The sequence below is a fragment of the Bufo bufo genome, chromosome 5 (genome assembly GCF_905171765.1).
Source record: "Bufo bufo chromosome 5, aBufBuf1.1, whole genome shotgun sequence".
Classification (NCBI taxonomy): domain Eukaryota; kingdom Metazoa; phylum Chordata; class Amphibia; order Anura; family Bufonidae; genus Bufo; species Bufo bufo.
The window spans coordinates 418,128,091-418,150,308 of NC_053393.1; the positions used below are offsets into that span (position 1 = coordinate 418,128,091).

At 43.4% G+C, this 22,218-nt stretch overlaps 1 pseudogene; it reads right to left on the reverse strand.

The window, feature by feature from the left end:
* Positions 1-8,158: 8,158 nt before the first annotated feature.
* Positions 8,159-9,028, reverse strand: LOC121002546 (annotated as a pseudogene).
* Between the last annotated feature and the right edge of the window lie 13,190 nt (positions 9,029-22,218).

Below are 22,218 nucleotides of genomic sequence, written 5' to 3' on the forward strand. Positions count from 1 at the left end.
AACTGCACTTGCCTTAAGGTTAAAGATATCAAAGAAATCTGACTTTGCAAGGGATCTGTTGCTCTGTTCATCTAGCACTGCATATATTTTCACTGCCCTTTCTCTCTTGCCAGTGGGATACACAGTCACTAAACAGATTTTAGAGCATGATCGTGCACTCTTGCCTTGTCCACATACTTCTGTGCAATTAGACATTACAGAGGAGAGTGGGGTCTCTTGTGGCTCCCTGCCCTGATCTTTCCTGGGTTCTACAGTCTCTAGTGGGGCAGGAGCAGGGCCAGGGTGCAAAGCTGCAATATGTCTCTCACTGCCACATTCTGTACATTCTACTGGTATTTTGCAGTCTTTGGCAATGTGATAAGTAGATCCGCAGCACTTGAAACAGATGCCGTTTTGTTTAAGGAAGGACATCCGCTCTGCAATGGGTTTGCTTCTAAAGCCTTTGCATTTCTTTAGTGGATGTGGTTTTTTGTGTATTGGACAATGTCTATCAGGGTTTTCTATGGTGTGTACCTTGTGTGTGCTTTGGTAGTCAGTGACTTCTGAAGGTACAGCTGTTTTGTGTGTGGATACATAGGTCCTACCGTGAGGTCTGTGAGGTCTCTCAGGTCTGTGTGATTGATTGCCGCTGGTGGTGAAGGCGAAACTGGGATCACTTCGGATTTTCGCTTGCTGTCGGACAAACCTAGAAAACACAGAGAAAGGGGGAAAGGCAACTCCATAATCTTCTTTGAATTTGCCTCCTACAGACATCCACTTGTCTTGCAGATTTGAGGGTAGTTTCTCTACTATGGGATTAGTGCCTCTAGCTGTATCTAGATACGAAAGTCCTTGCAAGTAGCCATCCTCTTTGGCATATTCTATCTCTAGTAGAAGATCACTTAGTTCTTGTAGCCGCACGTTGTCTCTGTAGCCCACCTTGGGAAAGACTTCAAGTTTTTTCAACAGTGCTCCTTCTATTATCTCTGGGGATCCATACATTTCTTCTAGTCTTCTCCAGGTCATGTTGAGTCCTGCTGCAGGGTTGAACAGGTTTGCTCTTCTCATCCTCTTAGCATGCTCTGCTGACTCGGTGCCAAGCCATTTTATCATTAAATTAAGCATTTCTGCTGGTGATAAGTTCAGACCTTCAGTGCCCAAAAGTTTTCAGGACAGTCATCAAATTGGATAAAGCCTGAGCTAACCATTTCTTTGCGGATGAGATATTTGGTGACATCCACTGCACATTGTTGTTCGCGTATGTAATCTATAGGTTGAGGTGATGGGAACACTTGTTTTTTGTTCTTAGGGGTTTCTGGTGCTTCCTTCTTGGTTTGCTGGCAGCCGCTGACCTCATGTGGTTGATTGGGCCTGCTCAGGGGGTATGTTGATCTCGGCCTGAATTCCTTTGCTTCAGGTTTAAGAGATTGTTCCTTTGTATGCGCATCAGTAAGGCTCTGGACGTACTCACTTGTACGATCTGCAGAGAATAGAGGTTTTTCTGGAACCTCTGAGTCTTTATATGATTTTTCACTTCCTGACCGACTTGTTCCCATGTAGGCAGCGGCCTCTGCTTCAGCAACTGCAACTGCAGTCTGTCGCTGCAGGATGAGCAATTTTGATTCTAAAACCGCTTCTTCTTGTGCTATGGCAACTTCCCTCGCTGCTCTCTCTTGTGTTATGGCAGCTTTCTTTGCTGCTAACTCCTGTATCATCATGGCTTCTTTTTCTGCATACTGTAGCTGGACGCGGGCAGCTTCTGCCTTGGCACGAGCTCTAACTGCTGAGGAACTTGCTGAGGACATCTTGCTAGCCCGTGAAGTTCTGGAGACATGCGACTTTGCATCGTCTTGCTGGGCACTGGGAATGTTCTCCCTGCCTTGCTGTGTAGGCGGTAGCGTGGCATCAGCCTGGTACTTTGTTCCTGATCTTAGACTCATGCTGCAGTAATGGCGTCTCAGTTTATTCCAGACCGCCACGTGGATTGTCTTTTTACTGGCTATTCCAGACCGCCAAATGGATTGTCTTTTTACTGACTATTCCAGACCGCCAAGTGGATTGTCTTTTTACTGACTATTCCAGACCGCCAAGTGGATTGTCTTTTTACTGTTCTGCTTCGCGTTATTGAACTGTTGTATAACACTAGTCAGACAGCTTAACAATAATTCAGAAGTCAAGAAACGTGAGACATCAGATCTGTATGTATTCTCTTTTCTGAATAACTTTGTAAAACTACAATATAAACATAAACAAAACATATGTGTCAGTACATTACATATAATACAGCAGCCTCACTCCATCAGTGAGAGTACTCACAGACAATTCCATCATTATTCCAGGAATAGGTCAAGAGCTCCTCTGCATGCAGCCTGCAACATCCAGGAGCAGTGATGAAATGGAGGAAATACAGTTCCAGGTTAAAGGTTACCGCCTCTGACTCAGAGAACAATACACTTCCTGTAAAGTTCTGGCGAAGTAGAAACTAACTTTGACCACTAGATGGCAGCAACGTCAAACATAACATTTCAGTATAATCTTTACAGTACATTACATCCATTTATTATGCACAAAATGGGCAGAACAAATATCATGTACAGGAAATTATTATAGTTTATCAAAGACCCTTTAAAAAATTACAGTTTTAACATAGTTTATTGCTTGGACAACAATTCCCATTTCCATTGCACTTGAACTTCCATTTCATGGCACTCACAGAAGGTATAAGGTATACAATTTGACCAAAACCAGGTGATAACAGGGGTTGTGAAACCTGTTTTTGAAAAGACCACCCCTTTACCTATATCACATAGAACAATTCAGCCCCTAACTTGGGGCTCTTGTGCTTGGTGGTCAGCTCCTAGCCTTGGGACCAACATGCCCAGTGCACTGCTCTTTCCTATAAGCGTTGTTACAGAGCGTTATTGGAGAAAGTAAGCAAACCTTTAACCTATCTTTAAAGAGTAATATCATGTACAGGAAATTATTATAGTTTATCAAAGACCCTTTAAAAAATTACAGTTTTAACATAGTTTATTGCTTGGACAACAATTCCCATTTCCATTGCACTTGAACTTCCATTTCATGGCACTCACAGAAGGTATAAGGTATACAATTTGACCAAAACCAGGTGATAACAGGGGTTGTGAAACCTGTCTTTGAAAAGACCACCCCTTTACCTATATCACATAGAACAATTCAGCCCCTAACTTGGGGCTCTTGTGCTTGGTGGTCAGCTCCTAGCCTTGGGACCAACATGCCCAGTGTACTGCTCTTTCCTATAAGCGTTGTTACAGAGCGTTATTGGAGAAAGTAAGCAAACCTTTAACCTATCTTTAAAGAGTAATATCATGTACAGGAAATTATTATAGTTTATCAAAGACCCTTTAAAAAATTACAGTTTTAGCATAGTTTATTGCTTGGACAACAATTCCCATTTCCATTGCACTTGAACTTCCATTTCATGGCACTCACAGAAGGTATAAGGTATACAATTTGACCAAAACCAGGTGATAACAGGGGTTGTGAAACCTGTCTTTGAAAAGACCACCCCTTTACCTATATCACATAGAACAATTCAGCCCCTAACTTGGGGCTCTTGTGCTTGGTGGTCAGCTCCTAGCCTTGGGACCAACATGCCCAGTGTACTGCTCTTTCCTATAAGCGTTGTTACAGAGCGTTATTGGAGAAAGTAAGCAAACCTTTAACCTATCTTTAAAGAGTAATATCATGTACAGGAAATTATTATAGTTTATCAAAGACCCTTTAAAAAATTACAGTTTTAACATAGTTTATTGCTTGGACAACAATTCCCATTTCCATTGCACTTGAACTTCCATTTCATGGCACTCACAGAAGGTATAAGGTATACAATTTGACCAAAACCAGGTGATAACAGGGGTTGTGAAACCTGTCTTTGAAAAGACCACCCCTTTACCTATATCACATAGAACAATTCAGCCCCTAACTTGGGGCTCTTGTGCTTGGTGGTCAGCTCCTAGCCTTGGGACCAACATGCCCAGTGTACTGCTCTTTCCTATAAGCGTTGTTACAGAGCGTTGACTCTTTCTAGCCACACTAGTGATGGAAAAATTGTTTCAAGGGGACTAATACCTGGACTGTGGCATGCCGGAGGAGGATCTATGGCAAAACTCCCATGGAAAATTACGTAGTTGACGTTGACGCAGAGTCGGGTTTTAATCCATAAAGGGCATAAATCACCTAATATACCTAAATTGTTTGGAATAACGTGCTTTAAAATATCAGGTATGATGTTGTATCAATCAGGTAGTGTAAGGGTTACGCCCGCTTCACAGTGACAGACCAAACTCCCCGTTTAACGCACCGCAAACAGTCCATTTGCACAACCGCAAACTCCCCATTTGCACAAGGTTGGATACCAAGCTAGCCATGTCCCGTTCCTTGTCCTCACTGATGTCATTGAAGGTCTCTTCCTCCACCCAGCCACGTACAACACCAAAGGTCCCTGAAAGGTGACAACAAGCCCCCTGGGACGCCTGCTGTGGTTGGTCTTCCACCTCCTCAAAGCCCCCTTCCTCCTCTGACTCCTCTTCTTCAGACTCCTCTCTCTGCGTTGCCTCTCTCTGCGTTATTATAAGGTGTGTTAAGTAGTACTATTCCTATCAGTTTAATCCCTGTTACGTCCCCTATCAGGGGACGTGTATATGGCATTGATTTTAGGAATGTGGAGATGGAAAAAGATGCTTGGTCGGTCCTCCTACTTCAAATTTGGGGCACTGCGCGTGCAATCTAATGTACCGCCAGATAGTTGTGGTGTGTTATGTTGTTCTATTCTTATCAGTTTAATCCCTGTTACGTCCCCTATCAGGGGACGTGTATATGGCATTGATTTTAGGAACGGGGAGATGGAAAAAGATGCTTGGTCGGTCCTCCTACTTTAAATTTGGGGCACTGCGCGTGCATTCTAATGTGCCGCCAGATAGTTGTGGTGTGTTATGTTGTTCTATTCTTATCAGTTTAATCCCTGTTACACCAGATATGAGTTGCACTGGTGTGACACTGTGTCCTTGCAGGCCCTGAAACGCACACTTGTGAAGGAAAATGAATGCTATTATTTCAGTCCAAAAAGTCTTTTTTTTTTATGTGCACCACTGTTACACCAGATATGAGTTGCACTGTTGTGACACTGTGCCCTTGCAGGCCCTGAAACACACACTTGTGAAGGAAAATGACTGATATTTTTCACAGTCAAAAAAGTTTTTTTTAAATGCAAGCTATTGTGACACCAGATATGAGTGGTGGCACTGGGCAAGTGGGCACAGTATACGCTGTGAGCCTGACACACACGCTGGCAGGCAGGCAACTGCAATTAGATTACACAGGAAAAAAAAAAAAAAGCAGACTGATGTTCTAGCCCTAAAAAGGGCTTTTTGGGGTGCTGTCATGACGCTGTCCTTACAGCTGAGATCAGATGAGTCTTTCAGGACTGTAGTGGACACTGAATACACTGGCCTAGCTATCGATTTCCCTATTAAATCAGCAGCAGCTACACTGTCCCTCCTCTCACTAAGAATGCAGCTTCCGAATGAATCTAAAATGGATGCTGTCCAGGAGGTGGGAGGGTCTGGGAAGGAGTCTCTGCTGCTGATTGGCTGGAATGTGTCTGCTGACTGTGAGGTACAGGGTCAAAGTTTACTCAATGATGACGAATAGGGGGCAGACCGAACATCGCATATGTTCGCCCGCCGCGGCGAACTCGAACAAGCTATGTTCGCCGGGAACTATTCGCTGGCGAACTATTCGGGACATCTCTACGTATGACATGCAGATGACAGGCGTCGCTCTTAGAATCACTACACACTTCACTTATTTGGGCAGTCACAGGGCCAAAACTAACAAAATAACTCAAGTAGGAACTCAGCCTTACAGGTCAATGTTAGCACCAAGAAGAGGAGCACTCCTTTTACACCGTCGTCAACTGATTCCACATAGATGTCTACAGAACCTGTTCTATTAAACGCTTATACAAGTAGAGCCACCCTGACAGAGTGGAGAGGGTGTCAGCAGTAAGTTTGTGTTGACATCACTGATTATTTTGCCCTTCCTCTGATCCATCAGAACAATAACACCCAAAAAAACGGATCCTGTCTTTGGAGCATCCGCCTTCACTCAGTCAGCATTTGTTCAATAATCCATCAGTATTGCTAATGCCAAAAAAACAGGAGTGGATCCAAAACAGAGATGACACATGAACGGAATATTTGCATGTCTTCTGTGTTTTGTACCCACTCCTGGTTTTGGCTACCAAATCACAAGTAGTGTTGAATGCGAATATTCGCTTAGCGAATATTAATCGTGAATATCGCAACTTCGATAATTCGCGAATATAGTGCTATATATTAGTTATATTGAATATTCGTCATTTTCTCCATCTGAACACATGATTCCTTCCTGCTTAAAATGCTTGTGGGCCAATGACTCATTGGCCCACAAGCAAGAAGCAGGGAGGAATCAAGAGTTTAGATGGTAAAAAATGACGAATATTCTAAAAAACTAATATATAGCACTATATCACATATATTCGTTTTATAGAATATTCTTTTTTTCCCCCCCAATTAGTACAGTTATTGCCCTTCGGCATACTCCTCCCCGACAAGCGTCCCTGTCACCATGGGAACGCCTGGTGGTTAGAATATACCATCGGATCTGAGTTTTCATGATCTAACTCAGATCCGATGGTATATTCTAACCACCAGGCGTTCCCATGGTGACGGGGACGCTTGTAGTTAGAATATACCGCCAGGGCGCTGTGATCCGCGCAATTAACCCCTCAGGTGCGGGTTAATTGCGCTGATAACAGCGCCCTGTGCGGACTCCCCCCACCTCCCCGGGGACCCTGTGGCCCCCTCCCCCCCTGGCAGTGGCCACAGGGTCCCCCTTCCTCCCCCCACCATTGGTGGCAGCAGGCAGTTTCACTCAGCAGCATTTACTTACCTGCGGGGCTCTCCTCCTTTTGAGAACTCACAGGTCTATGCGCTGCATATGCCTCAGCAATGCGCTGCATAGACCTATGAGTTCTCAGAAGGAGGAGAGCCCCGCAGGTAAGTAAATGCTGCTGAGTGATTAACTAACCATGGCAGCCAGGACTTCAGTAGCGTCCTGACTGCCATGGTAACCGATCGAAGCCCGGCCATTACGCTAGGACTCGATCGGAACTGCCTGCTGCCACCAATGACGGGGGGGGAGAGGGACCCTGTGGCCACTGCCACCAATGATTTTAATACTGGGGGGAGGGGAGGGTTAGGGTGCACTGGCCACCAATTATTTTAATACTGGGGAGGGGGGGCGCACTGGCCACCAATTATTTTAATAGGGGGGTTAATTGCGCGGATCACAGCGCCCTGGCGGTATATTCTAATGAATATATGTAATATAGTGCTATATATTCGTTTTTTAGAATATTCGTAATATTGTAAGACAAGAATATTTAGCAACATAGCGAATATTCGTAAATTACACATATAGACTGAAATTTCACTAATGTAGTGCTATAATCTTTTTTTTTTGTCTACTTTTTTTTGTCTCTTTCTGATTCAGAAAGAGACAAAAAAAATTAGACAAAAAAAATATAGATTATAGCACTACATTAGTGAAATTTCTGTCTATATGTGTATTTTACGAATATTCGCTATATTGCTATAACTTCGTTTTTTAGAATATTCGTCATATTCGTCATATTCTAAAACAAGAATATATAGCAATGTGGCGAATATTCGTAAAATACACAAAATCGCAATACGTGATTAATTAAATCGCATATTATTCGCGATAAATAGCATAATGACAAATATTCGATTTCGACGAATATAAGACGAATATTCAATCGAATATTCGCGAAATATCGCAAACTCTAATATGGCACCTCCCGCTCATCACTAATCACAAGCCAATTCTTTTTTTTTTTTTATGGGGGAGAAAAAACAACGTTTATTTAACAAACAGGAAACTAACACACTTAAAATTCAGAAGGGGCAAAACCACAAGATTTAAAAGACAAACTGTAAAAAAAAGTGCTTCATCAACAAGAATGGATTGACGACCAGTGTTGGGCTGACCACAATAATAATGCATATTGATCATGAAATGTATGGGGTTATGGCTGATAACTGGAAGACAGTCCAGCAAACACGCCAACTCCAGCTCATTCCTTGACGAGCTGGGTTGGTGATAAGTGGATTCTAAAGTGTCTGAAGAAATGCGAGTAAAGACATTGGAATAAATTGTCCACTTCCTCCAACGCGACCTCGTCCTTTGATTTATGAATATCATTCCATAAAGTCTTGAAGTTCTCTGTGTGGATGGCATAAGAAATGTCATGCGAGGTTCAACGGGCACAGAGAAAACAAGCTCTGTCATCGACACTAATCCAGACACGTCATACTCGGTCCAAATCTCTGCTAGCCATGTAAGGTCCTGAGAACTGATCACCAGATTACCGAAACAACAGTCAAAGTTTCTTTGGAACCACGTCCCTACGATAGCCATGAGCGTCTCAGAGCCATTATACGGGAAGAACGGGAGGCAAGTAATTGTCTTTGGTAACACCTCCAAAAGATCGTCCTCTGTATACATCCCGCAGAACCAACTTGTCCACACAATCCAATCCTCTGTGCTTGCCTTGGTGAGTGGAGGCTTGGATGAAATCTGTATGAGCATAGCCAGTGGATCTCTATCCTTTCCTTTGAGTCCAGTAAACAGAAAAATTTGGCTTTTAGGTTCAGCTCTGAGCCCACTTCAATGGCAAGACCCTTCTGCTTCTCGGCAGCTATGTGGGCAGACAGGTGCTTGGAATCCATTGTTTTTAAAGGAGCAAAACAGCCTGTGCTGGATCAAGAGTCTCCTCCAAGGGGGTGCACTGTGGGATTTTTCTTTTAGACAATCTTCACAATGCAGACCTTCGATGTTCAGAGGTCAAGCTTCCGGGAGGATACTTCGAGCTGTGAAAATGACTGCTCCTTCGTGCCGATGACCTACTTCTGGGGGTTAACACCCCATTGGTTGATGTTTTCATATCCTTGCGATAAATGATGTTCTCGTTCACTGACTGTAAACAGAGATCTTGACAGACAAATGTCTCAAACTCTGCCGCCATTCTAGGCGCCACGTCTCCAGTCCCCTGACTAGCCAGATTTTCTAGCATCTGTTCCAGGACATGAAGCAGTGGAATGACATTGTTTATCTCGTAGTCCTGGCGACTGACAAATAACGTGGCCTCCTCAATAGTATTGGGAGCGAATATTCGAATCGCGATTTTTAATCGCGGATATCGCCACTTCGAGAATTCGCGAAGATTTAGAATATAGTGCTATATATTCGTATTCGCGAATATTCTAGAATTTTTTTCATCTGAACCCATGATCCCTCCCTGGTTCTTGCTTGTGGGCCAATGAGAAGACTGCAATGTCTTTGTCTGAGCTTTGCAACATCCCTAGCAACCAATAGGAAAGTTGCCTACCCCTTTCTATATAAGAACCTGCCCAGCAGCCACTTTATGCAGTTTTTTTGCAGTTCTGAGAGAGACAGCAGTATCATTGTGCTTTGCTGTGCCATTACATTAGATAGTTAGTTAGTTAGCTCATATATATATAATACAGATAGTTAGTGGGAGATAGTCAGTGTAGGTTAGATAGTGATATAGTGTAGCTGATAGGTTCTGCTGTCCATACATACATTCTACAGAGATAGTGCTGTGATGTCACAAGGGTACATCAATATTTGCTCAATTATTCGCAAAATATAGCAAATTCAAATATTGCCCCTGCCGCTCATCACTACTGCTCAAAGGGCCTGAGCAAATGGCAGGTGTCACACATGAGCTGCCACTGACTGACATCGAAGTTACATAGGGGACTACTCCTGTCCGCTTGGATCATCAGGAAATCGTTGATGACCTTTCTCTGTTCGTACAGTCGGACAAACATATGGAGGGTGAAATTCCAATGGGTGGAAATGTCGCATATCAGCCTATGTTGGGGGATGCCGTTCTCCCGCTGCAGCTCAAGGAGGGTGTGCTTTGCTGAAGCGCATGCAAAGTTTCCTGGGCATTTTTTTAGGATGTCTTGCAGACGGGTGGAAGAATTCAGGAACCGCTTGACAACCAGATTGAACATGTGTGCCATGCAGGGCGCATGGCTCAGCCCTCCTTGACGCATCACCAACAACATGTTCTTCCCGTTGTAGGTCACCATGGTTCCAATTTTGAGTTGTTGCGGAGAAAGCCAGGTTTCGATTTCGTGCTGAAGGACACGGAGCAGTTCCTCCCCTGTGTGACTCAATTCGCCCAGGCAAACCAGGTGCAGAACAGCGTGAGAGCACATGGCTTGCATAGACTACATGCCTCCAACATAATTCTTGGATCTCTACATTAAAAATGATGTATTTGGTGTAAATCGCGCGAGGGGCATAGTTAAAGGCATTGACTTCACAAGAAAAACAGAGCAGCGGAGTTTGCTTTGAAATAAAAAATTTCACAGCTACGTAATTCGGCCCATACAGCAAAAGGTGTACAGCCACCCATCAATTTTCCTGAAAAATAATGTTTGAACTAAAAAAATTCACCACTATGTAATTCGGTCTATACAGCAAAAGGAGGTGTACATCATCCTCAAATTTTCCTAAAATAAGCCTGTGTCGCATAAAAAATTTCACCACTAAGTAATTTGGTTGATACTGCAAAAGGAAGTGTACAATCACTCATACTTTTTTCTAAAATAAGCCTGTCCACATAAAGAATTTCAACACTAAGTAATTTAGTCCATACCGCAAAAGGAGGTGTACAATCACCCATACATTATCCCAAAATAAACCTGTCACATAAAGAATTTCACTACTAAGTAATACGGTCCATACTGCAAAAGGAGGTGTACAATAACCCACAAATTTTCCCAAAATAAACCAGTGCCACATAAAGAATTTCACCGCAAAAAGGGCTTTACCACATATAACCACCACTGAACGGCAAGTAGGCCCTTAGTTTTTTCAACTTTCCCACTACACAAGGCTTTTCAACATATAAATTCAACACTGAACAACAAATATATTTTCCTTTTGCCTACGGAGTCCTTTTGTTATGGCTTTGCACTGGGAGCAAGAATGTTACGCACAGTTCTGATGGAACTCCTGATCTTAAGAAACTGGACTTGGACTCCAAAGCAGAGGCTCTACTGTCATGTCTTGTGTGCTGTGGAGATCAAATGCAGACGGAGCAGATAAAAACACATGAATGTTTTCAACTTACTACAGCTGCTTGATTTAATTGTGAATAGATGGTAAAGGCAGAGTGTGCTGTCATCAGCATCTTCATTATGTTTACTGCAGGACCCACGACAACGTAATTCGATCCATACAGTAAAAGGAGGTCTACAATCACCCATCAATTTTCCCGAAAAAAGCATGTTTGAAATAAAAAATTTCACCAATAAAAGCATAATAGAATTCGGTTCATACAGAAAAAAGTCTACAATCACCCATCGATTTTTTCCAAAAAAGCCTGTTTCACATAAAAAATGTCACCACTACATAATTCGGTCCATACAACAAAAGGCGGTCTACAATCACCCATCAATTTTCCTGAAGAAAGCCTGTTTCCATGGGCGTAACTACCATAGCGGCAGACCAGGCGACTAATATAGGCCCCAGGGCAAGAGGGGGCCCAGTCTTAGTTGGGATTACCTCCTCTTCTACTGGAGGTGAAAACTTGGTCAGGACTCCACCCTCTAAAGGAACAACTTTTAGCAAATTAGGCAGTGGAAAAATGGCCCAAGGGTTTAGGCAGAAACCCTTTTGTCCTGGGTGGGGGGTCTGGTTTGATCCTTCCTATGGGACCCTTACTTCTCTATGTAAGACACTGCCTGTTTCCCGAAAAAAGCATGTTTAAAATAAAAAATTTCACCGATGAAAGGATAATAGAATTTGGTTCATACAGAACAAAGTCTACAATCACCCATCGATTTTCCCATAAAAAATGTCACCAGTACGTAATTTGGTCTATACCGCAAAAAGGGCTTCACCACATATAACTGCACCGCTGAACGGCAAATAGGCCCTTATTTTTTTCCACTTTTCCACTACACCACACCTTTACACTACACCTTTTCTACATATAAGTGCAACACTGAACGGTGAATATATTTTTCTTTTGCCACTAATACGGCAAACAGGGCTGTAGAATATATCACTGCACCGCTGAACGGCAATTAGACCCTAAGTTTTTTCTACTTTTACACTACACAAAAGGCTTTTCAACAGATAAGTGCAACGCTGAACGGTGAATATATTTTTCTTTTGCCACTAATACACGGCAAACAGGGCTGTAGAATATATCACTGCACCGCTGAACGGCAATTAGACCCTAAGTTTTTTCAACGTTTACACTACACAAAAGGCTTTTCAACAGATAAGTGCAACGCTGGACGGTGATTATATTTTTATTTCGCCACTAATACATGGCAGACAGTACTGTAGAATATATTACTACACCTCTGAACGGCAATTAGGCCTTAATTTTTTTCAACTTTTAAACAACACAAAAGGCTTTTCAATAGGGTTGAGCGAACCCGAACTTTAGGATTTTTGGACCCCGGACCCGAACATTTCAGTAAAAGTTTGGGTTCGGTGTTTATTGGCGCTTTTTGAAAGGCTGCAGAGCAGCCAATCAACAAGCGTTTAACTCGTGTGCCCTTAGAAGCCATCACAGCCATGCCTACTAATGGCATGGCTGTGATTGGCCAGTGCAGCATGTGACCCAGCCTCTATATAAGCTGGAGTCACGTAGCGCTGCACGTCACTCTGCTGTGCTTAGTGTAGGGATAGGATGCTGCTGCTGTGAGGGAGAGAATAGGAAAGAAACTTTTAATCAGAACTGCAACTGAACTCAGCGATCTACATAGATTTTGTTGTCTGGGTGCAGTGCACAATCTTTTTACCCTGCCCTGAGCCCAGTGACAGAGAAAAAGAACTTTTATCCATCTGTTAGTTAGGTGGGCGGCGGTGGCCATTTTATGCAAGCTCAGTGCACCAGCACTGCATATGTGCTTTTGTGACATTGAAATCCAAGCTTGAAATAATTCAATAATAATCTGGGTTTAAAAAAACATACATTTTTGGCAATATCCTACATCTGGTGCCTTTTTAGCATTAGTCAGTGTGCAATTTAAGCTAGAAATACAGCTATAATTTTCAGGGTTTTAAAAAACAATTTTTTTGGGCAAAATCCTTAATCTGTCAGTGTGAAATTCAAGCGTTATATACTGCTGTAATATTCTGTTATTAAAAAAACACCCATTTTGGGCAAAGTACTTAATATTGCAGCCTTTGCTGCATCTGTTATTGTTAAAACAAGCTTTAAATACTTCAATAATTTTCTGGGTTTTAAAAAACACCCATTTTTTGCAATACCCTCCATCTGGAGCCTCTGCCGCATTACTCAGTGTGCAATTTAAGCTAGAAATACAGCTTTAATTTTCTGGGTTTTAAAAAACACTCTTTTTGGGCAAAATACACAATTTTACAGCCCTTGCTGCATCTGTACGTGTGAAATTAAAGCGTTATATAATGCTGTCATATTCTGTTATTCAAAAAACACCCATTTTGGGCAAAGCACTTAATTTGCGGCCTTGTCTGCATCTGTCAGTGGGAAATTCAAGCGTTATATACTGCTGTCATATTCTGTTATTAAAAAGACACCCATTTTGGGCAAAGTACTTAATATTGCAGCCTTTGCTGCATCTGTTATTGTTAAAACAAGCTTTAAATACTTTCTGGCTTTGAAAAAACACCCATTTTTGGCAATACCCTCCATCTGAGGGCCTCTGCCGCATTAGTCAGAGTGCAATTAAGCTAGAAATATAGCTATAATTTTCTGGGTTTTAAAAAACACCAATTTAGAGCAAAATACTTAATTTGTGGCCTTGTCTGCATCTGTACGTGTGAAATTCAAGCGTTATAAACTGCTATATTCTGGTATTAAAAAAAACACACATTTAGGGCAAAAATATTAATTTTGCAGCCTTTGCTGCATATGTCATTGTGAGATAAACCCTTTAGATGCTGTTGTTCTATTCTGCTATTAAAAAAAACACCCATTTAGGGCAAAAATCAAAATTTGCGGCCTTGTCTGCATCTGTACGTGTGAGATACATGCTTTAGATACTGCTGTGCTATTCTGGTATTAAAAAAAACACCCATTTTGGTCAAAAGTCTTAATTGGCGGCCTTGTCTGCATCTGTACTTGTGAGATACACGCTTTGGATACTGATGTGCTATTCTGGTATTAAAAAAAACACCCATTTAGGGCACAAATCTTAATTCTGCAGCCTTTGCTGCATATATCATTCTGAGATACACCCTTTAGATACTGTTGTTCTATTCTGCTATTAAAAAAACACCCATTTAGGGCAAAAATCTTAATTTTGCAGCTGTTGCTGCATCTGTCATTACTCACTTTAGATACTGCTGTGCTATTCTGGTATAAAAAAAACCCATCCATTTAGGGCAAAGAACTTAATTTTGCAGCCTTTGCAGCATATGTCATTGTGGCATACACGAGTTAGATACTGTTGTTCTATTCTGTTATTAAAAAAACACTCATTTTGGGCAAGATCCTAAATTTGAGAAATATGAAGAGAGCGTCAGATAAGGGACGTGGCCCCGGTCGTGGTGCTGCTGGTGGAGCTCCTGTTGCAGGGAGAGGACGTGGTCAATCTGTGCCAACTACACGCACAAGTAAATTATCTTCCTCAGACGCGAGTAGGCGACAGAATCTTCAGCGGTATTTGGTCGGGCCTAATGCGGCTCTACGAATGGTGACGCCAGAACAAGTACAGGCGATAGTAGATTGGGTTGCTGACAGTGCCTCCAGTTCCTTTACATTGTCTTCCACCCAGTCTCCTGCTGAAAGATCAGAGTTGGCACCTGCAGCTGATGTCCATCAGTCTTTCATCTCACCCCCTTGCAAATCAGCCAAGCAGTCTGAGCCCCAAGTCGTGCAGCAGTTTCTTCTGCTTTTTGATGACTCTGTTAGCAGGGTTTCCCAGGGCCATCCACCTAGCCCTGCCTCAGAAGTGGAAGAGATTGAGTGCACCGATGCCCAACCACTTATGTTTCAAGATGAGTACATGGGAGGACCACCGCAGCACGTCTCGGATGATGACGAAACACAGGTGCCAACTGCTGTGGCTTTCAAAAGTGTGCAGACCGACAAGGAGGCCAGGGGTGAAGACTGGGTGGAAGATGATGTGGAGGACTATGAGGTCCTCTACCCCACATGGAATCAAGGTCATGCGAGTGACCTGTGTAGTTCGGAGGAAGAGGCAGTGGTTGCAAAGAGCAACCAGCACAGCAGAAGAGGGAGCAGGGTGCATAAGCGGAGCGGCCGTCCCCTAGACAGTACACCTGCTACTGCCCACTGCAGCAAGGGACCGAGCACACCAAAGCCAGCTCCAAGGAGTTCCCTGGTGTGGCAGTTCTTCAGACAATGTGCTGATGACAAGACACGAGTGGTTTGCACGCTGTGCAATCAGAGCCTGAAGCGAGGCATAAACGTTCTCAACCTAAGCACAACCTGCATGACCAGGCATCTAAGTGCAAAGCACGAGTTGCAGTGGAGTAGACACCTCAAAAACGAAGAAAGGTCTCTGGCTCCTCCTGCTTCCTATTCTGCTGCAGTCTCAGCCTCTTCATTCACCTCTGGAGTGACAGTGCCACCTGCAACCCCGCAAACAGAGGATCTGCCAGCAACACCACCATCTGGGTCACCAAGCATTTCCACAATGTCCCATGGAAGCGTTCATCGCTCCATCTCACAAGCACTGGAGCGGAAATGGAAGTACCCCCCTAACCACCCGCGATCCCTGGCCCTGAATGCCAGCATTTCAAAATTACTGGCCTTTGAAATGCTGTCATTCCATCTGGTGGAGACGGATAGTTTTAAAAGCCTTATGGCGGTGGCTCTCCAACAGTACGTCGTGCCCAGCTACCACTACTTTTCCAGGCATGCCATCCCTTCCCTGAACAACCAAGTGGAGGACAAAATCAGGTGTGCTATGCGCAACGCCATCTGTGGCAAGGTGTACCTCACTACAGATACGTGGACCAGTAAGCACGGTCAGGGACGTTATATCTCCATAACAGCACACTAGGTAAATGCAGTGGCGGCTGGGCCTGAGGCGGATAGCAGTTTGGCGCATGTCCTTCCACCGTCAAGGATTGCAGGGTGCTTAAGTTTGCCTCCTGTTGCTTCCTCCTCCTACTCCGCTTCCTCATCCTCTACCGGCTCCTCATTCGGTCAGCGTAACACCTTCACCACCAACTTCAGCACAGCCAGGGGAAAATGACAGCAGGCAGTTTTAAAACGTATTTGTTTGGGGGACAAACCCTACACCGCGCCCGCAGGAGCTGTGGACGGACCTTTAACAACAGACCAATGAGTGGTTGGTGCCAGTGAGCCTCAATCCCAGCATGGTGGTGTGCGATAATGGGCAAAATCTCGTAGCAGCTCTGGGACTAGCCGGTTTGACGCACATCTCTTGCCTGCCGCATGTGCTGAATTTGGTGGTGCAGAGATTCCTTAAAAATGACCCCGATAAGTCAGAGCTGCTGCATAAAGTGCGGCCTGTCTGTGCGTGTTTTTAACGTTCTCACCCTGCTGCTGCTCGCCTGTCAGTGCTGCAGCATAACTTCGGCCTTCCCGCTCACCGCCTCATATGCGACGTGCCCACAAGATGGAACTCCACCTTGCACATGCTGGCCAGACTGTGCGAGCAGCAGCAGGCGATAGTGGAGTTTCAGCTGCAGCATGCACGGGTGAGTCGCTCTGCGGAACAGCACCACTTCACCACCAATGACTGGGCCTCTATGCGAGACCTGTGTTCCTTGTTGCGCTGTTTCGAGTACTCCACCAACATGGCCAGTGCCAATAACGCCATTCTCAGCGTTACTATCCCACTTCTATGCCTCCTTGAAAAAACGCTGCTGGCGAAAGTGGAAGAGGATGTGGCACAGGAGGAGGAGGAGGAAGAGGGATCATTTCATAGGGTTTTCCAGCCAGTCATTCACAAGTGGCTGCGAGGGTGGGTTCCTGCACCCACAAATGCCAGGTACACAATTGTCCAGCCAGGGCACAGTTCTGGAGGATGATGAGGTGGAGAATGAGGAGGAGGAGATGGAGGAGGAGGAACCATGTTCACAGCAGGGTGGCACCCAGACCAGCTCATTGCCATCACTGGTGCATGGCTGGGGGGATACAGAGGACACAGATGATACACCTCCCACAGAGGACATCTTTTCGTTGCCATTGGGCAGCCTGGCACACATGACCCATTACATGCTGCAATGTCTCCGCAACGATCACCGAGTTGCCCACATTCTAACTTGTGCTGATTACTGGGTGGCCACGCTGCTGGATCCCCATTACAAGGACAATGTACTATCCTTAATTCCCTCACTGGAGCGTGATCGTAAGATGCGCGAGTACAAGCGCACGCTCGTAGACGCGCTGCTGGTGGCATTCCCACCTGACAGCGGGGGCACAGTGGAAGCACAAGGCGAAGGCAGAGGAAGAGGAAGAGGTCGCCAACGCAGCTGGGGCACCGCTAGCACCTCAGGTGGCAGGGTTAACATGGCCGAAATGTGGAAAAGCTTTGTCAGCACGCCACAACAACCAGCACCACCAGCTGATATGGAACATCTTAGCAGGAGGCAGCATTTCAGCAACATGTTTGAGCAGTATGTGTGCACACGCCTACATGTACTGAATGACGGGTCTGCCCCCTTCAACTTCTGGGTCTACAAATTGTTCACATAGCCTGAGCTTGCCCTTTATGCCTTGGAGGTGCTTGCCTGCCCTGCAGCCAGTGTATTATCTGAACGTGTGTTTAGCACGGCAGGGGGCGTTATCACAGACAAACGCAGCCGACTGTCCACAGCCAATGTGGACAAGCTCACTTTCATTAAAATGAACCAGGCATGGATCCCATCCCACAGGACTTGTCCGTACCTTGTGCAGAAAAGACATGTATACCGGCCTTAACCAGCTATTGTTATACTACAGCGCAATTGCTCATGTTTGTATTTTGGATATTTCACACTCTTTTAGCGTGTACCCTAATAAAATAAAATAAATTAAAACCAAAAATCAGTGTTGGCTACCTCGTCCTCCTCCACTGCCGCTTCCACCTACACCGTTACATCCACCGCCTCCTCAAACTCCTACTCCATATGGACCTCCACCTCATAAATCAAGTTTTTTGTTTGTTTTTTACGTATTTTATTTTATGTCATTTCACTAATTTGTCTGTTACATTTTCGAGGGAAATTCACCCAATTTTTGGGTGTGATATACCACTGCTATACCTAGAAGACAGGTAAAAAAAAATCACTAATTTGTCTGTTACATTTTCAGGTGAAATTCACCAATTTTTGGGTGTGATATACCCCTGCTCTACCTAGTAGACAGGTAAAAAAAAATCATTAATTTGTCTGTTTAATTTTCGGGTGTAATTCACCAATTTTTGGGTGTGATATACCACTGTTCTACCTAGCAGACAGGTAAAAAAAAAATCACCAATTTGTCTGTTACATTTTCGGGTGAAATTCACCAATTTTTGGGTGTGATATACCTAGTAGACAGGTAAAAAGAAAAATCACTAATTTGTCTGTTACATGTTCGGGTGAAATTCACCAATTTTTGGGTGTGATATACCACTGCTAAACCTAGTAGACAGGTAAAAAAAAATCACTAATTTGTCTGTTACATTTTCGGGTGACATTCAACAATTTTTGGCTGTGATAGACCCCTGCTCTACCTAGTAGACAGGTTAATAAATTTTACTAATTTTCCTGTAACATTCTTGGGTGACATTTTACCATTTTTGCCATGAATAAACTCCTGCTCTGCATAGGTGACAGGGACCGAAATTTTAAAAAATAATCTGTTCCATTGGTGGGTGACATTAACCCATTTCTGGCGATGAAAAACCCCTGCTCTGCATAGATGACGGGGACTTAAATTTCTAAAATTCGTCTTTAATTGGCCCTTTCATTCGATCCTTCTGCTTTAATAGCTTGTCCCACATTTCCGCTCCATCCCATTGCAGCCATTGACCTCCCTTGGATGAGGTCTCCCTTTCTCACGCTCCCTCTCCGGCGTGGAACCCTGATTTGCCGATAACCATGATCAACATGGTAGGCTCAGAAAAGAACATCGAAAGTTGATAGAGAAGATATCCAAATGGATGGTGGACGTCACAGGGACGTGCGATCAGGCAGAAGTTATCTAGAGTCAACAAAGGGGCAGCAGAGCCTCTTCTGGCTAACGTTTCCAAATCCTAAATACCCCAGTGACATTCCCTATAATTTTTTTATTAATCATTTCAATAACAGGGCATCTTAAAAGTCCTGTATTGTTATTTATCGTCACTACCTCCCCGAGTCAGGAGTGGGTAATTGCCGCTAGCCCACTCCTTAACTTGGAAGCTTATTCTTCAATACTTTGTCCACCCTTTCCGCTCGATTACATTTAATTTCATCCATTGACCTCCCTTGGATGTGGTATCCCTTTCTCAGGCTCCCTCTCCGGCCTGAAACCCTGATTCGCCGATAACCGTGATCAACATGGTAGGCTCAGAGAAGAACATCGAAAGTTGATAGAGCAGATATCCAATTGGATCGTGATCATCACGGGGACGTGCGACATGGTGGGGCAGTATGTTTGCACATGCCTACACGAACTGACTGATGGTTCTGCCCCCTGCAACTTCTGGGTCTCCAAATTGGGCACATGGCCTGAGCTTGCCCTTTATGCCTTGGAGGTGCTGGCCTGCCCTGCAGCCAGTGTATTGTCTAAACATGTGTTTAGCATGACTGGAGGGGGTTATCACAGGTTATATTTCCCAATGTTTTGGGGTGTACCCTAATTTAAAAAAAATAAAAAAAATTTAAAACCAAAAAGCAGTGTAGACTACCTCCTCCTCCTCCACCGCCGCTTTCACCTACACCGCCTCCTCAACCTCCTACTCCATATGGACCTGGTCCTCCTAGATTAAGATTATTATTTTTTATTTTTACGTATTTTGTTATTTAAAGTCATTTCACTAGCCACATTTGTTTGCAGATCACTTGCCATTCTTTTAACCACATTTTGCTGGCATTTGCAGCACTCTAGCCCTTTCCATGACTTATTTAACGCTATTTTAGTGCTCAAAAGTTCGGGTCTCCATTGACTTCAATGAGGTTCGGGTTCGGGGTCAAGTTCGGGTCAAGTTCAGGTCCCGAACTCGAACTTTTTTGTGAAGTTCGGCCGAACACGTCGAACCCGAATATTCAGGTGTCCGCTCAACTCTACTTTTCAGCAGATAAGTGCAACGCTGGACGGTGAATATATTTATATTTTGCAACTAATACACGGCAAACAGGGCTGTAGAATATATCACTGCACAGCTGAACGGCAATTAAGCCCTAATTTTTTTTAACTTTTACACAACACAAAAGGCTTTTTAACAGATAAGTGCAATGCTGGATGGCGAATATATTTTTATTTTCCCACTAATACATGGCAAATAGGGATTTAGAGTATATCACTGCACCACTGAATGGCAATTAGGCCCTATTTTTTTCTACTTTTACACAACATTACAGGCTTTTCAACAGATAACTGCAACGCTGGACGGCGAATATATTTTTATTTCGCCACTAATACACGGCAAACAGGGCTGTAGAATATATCACTGCATCGCACAAGGGCAAATATATTTTTCTTTTGACACTGATACATGGCAAAAAGGGCTTTACAACATATAACTGCATGCACACAAGGGCAAATAAGACGTATTGTAGAAATATTTCCTTGTAATAAACTCTGTTAATGGCTGTATCAAACAGCACTTGCACCCCAATAACAAGAACAGTTTTCTGGAATGACAGAGCTGTTTAATGGCAATTTGGATCCCCAGTCAGTGCAGCAATGGGTAACAGGATTGATCCTATTACCCAGTCTGTAACCTCCCCTACTGAACCCTGTTCTACACAAATGCTGTGGAATGATTCCTCCCTATCCTTTCCCTGCACTTATAAATCATTTTTTTCATCAAAATCAAGTCTTTAACCCCTTCAGGGCCCTGCCATTTTTCACCTTGAGGACCAACCATTTTTTGCAAATCTGACATGTCTCAAGTGGTGATATCTTTAAAGCGCTTTTACTTATCCAGGCCCTTCTGAGATTGTTTCTCATCACATATTGTACTTCATGACAGTGGTAAAATTGAGTCAAATATTTTTTTTTATTTATAAAAAAGTCCCAAATTTACCAAATATTTGGAAAAATTTCAAATTTTCCAAATTTCGATTTCTCAATTTATATAATAGATCGTAATACCTCCAAAAATTGTTATTACTTTACATTTCCGATATGTCTACTACATGTTTAGATCATTTTGTGAATGCCATTTTATTTTTTGGGGACGTTAGAAGGCTTAGAAGTTTAGAAGCAAATCTTGAAATATTTCAGAAAATTTCCAAAACCCACTTATTAAGGACCAGTTCAGGTCTTAACCACCTCAGCCCCCATAGCTTAAACACCCTTAATGACCAGGCCACTATTTACACTTCTGACCTACACTACTTTCACCATTTATTGCTCGGTCATGCAACTTACCACCCAAATGAATTTTACCTCCTTTTCTTCTCACTAATAGAGCTTTCATTTAGTGGTATTTCATTGCTGCTGACATTTTTACTTGTGACAAAAAATAAAAAATTCTAGGAACTTGCCATGCCCCTCACGGAATACCTTGGGGTGTCTTCTTTCCAAAATGGGGTCACTTGTGGGGTAGTTATTCAATGTTCTGGCCAACTCCGAATATGCCCATGCCCTGAAATAATTTTAACCAAGTGAAATATGGACCTTTTTGAGAAATATACTGAAAAACTCATCTGTTAGACAAAACGCACCGAAGACGCAGTAAGACCGCTTGGGATATTTATATATTTAAAGTTTTTATAAGTCGTTAATGCTATGATTATTTTTTAGATTTATTATGGGAGGCTTGACTAATCCCGTAAAAATACCTATTAACTGGGGAAAATTCACCAAGGTCACTTTAATACTGCATGCGACATCGGTGCGTTTTTATGTCATTTTTATGTTATTTTATACCAGGGAGGTTTGTGATCAATTACTGGTAAGCCCTCCTATGTTATACATTATTA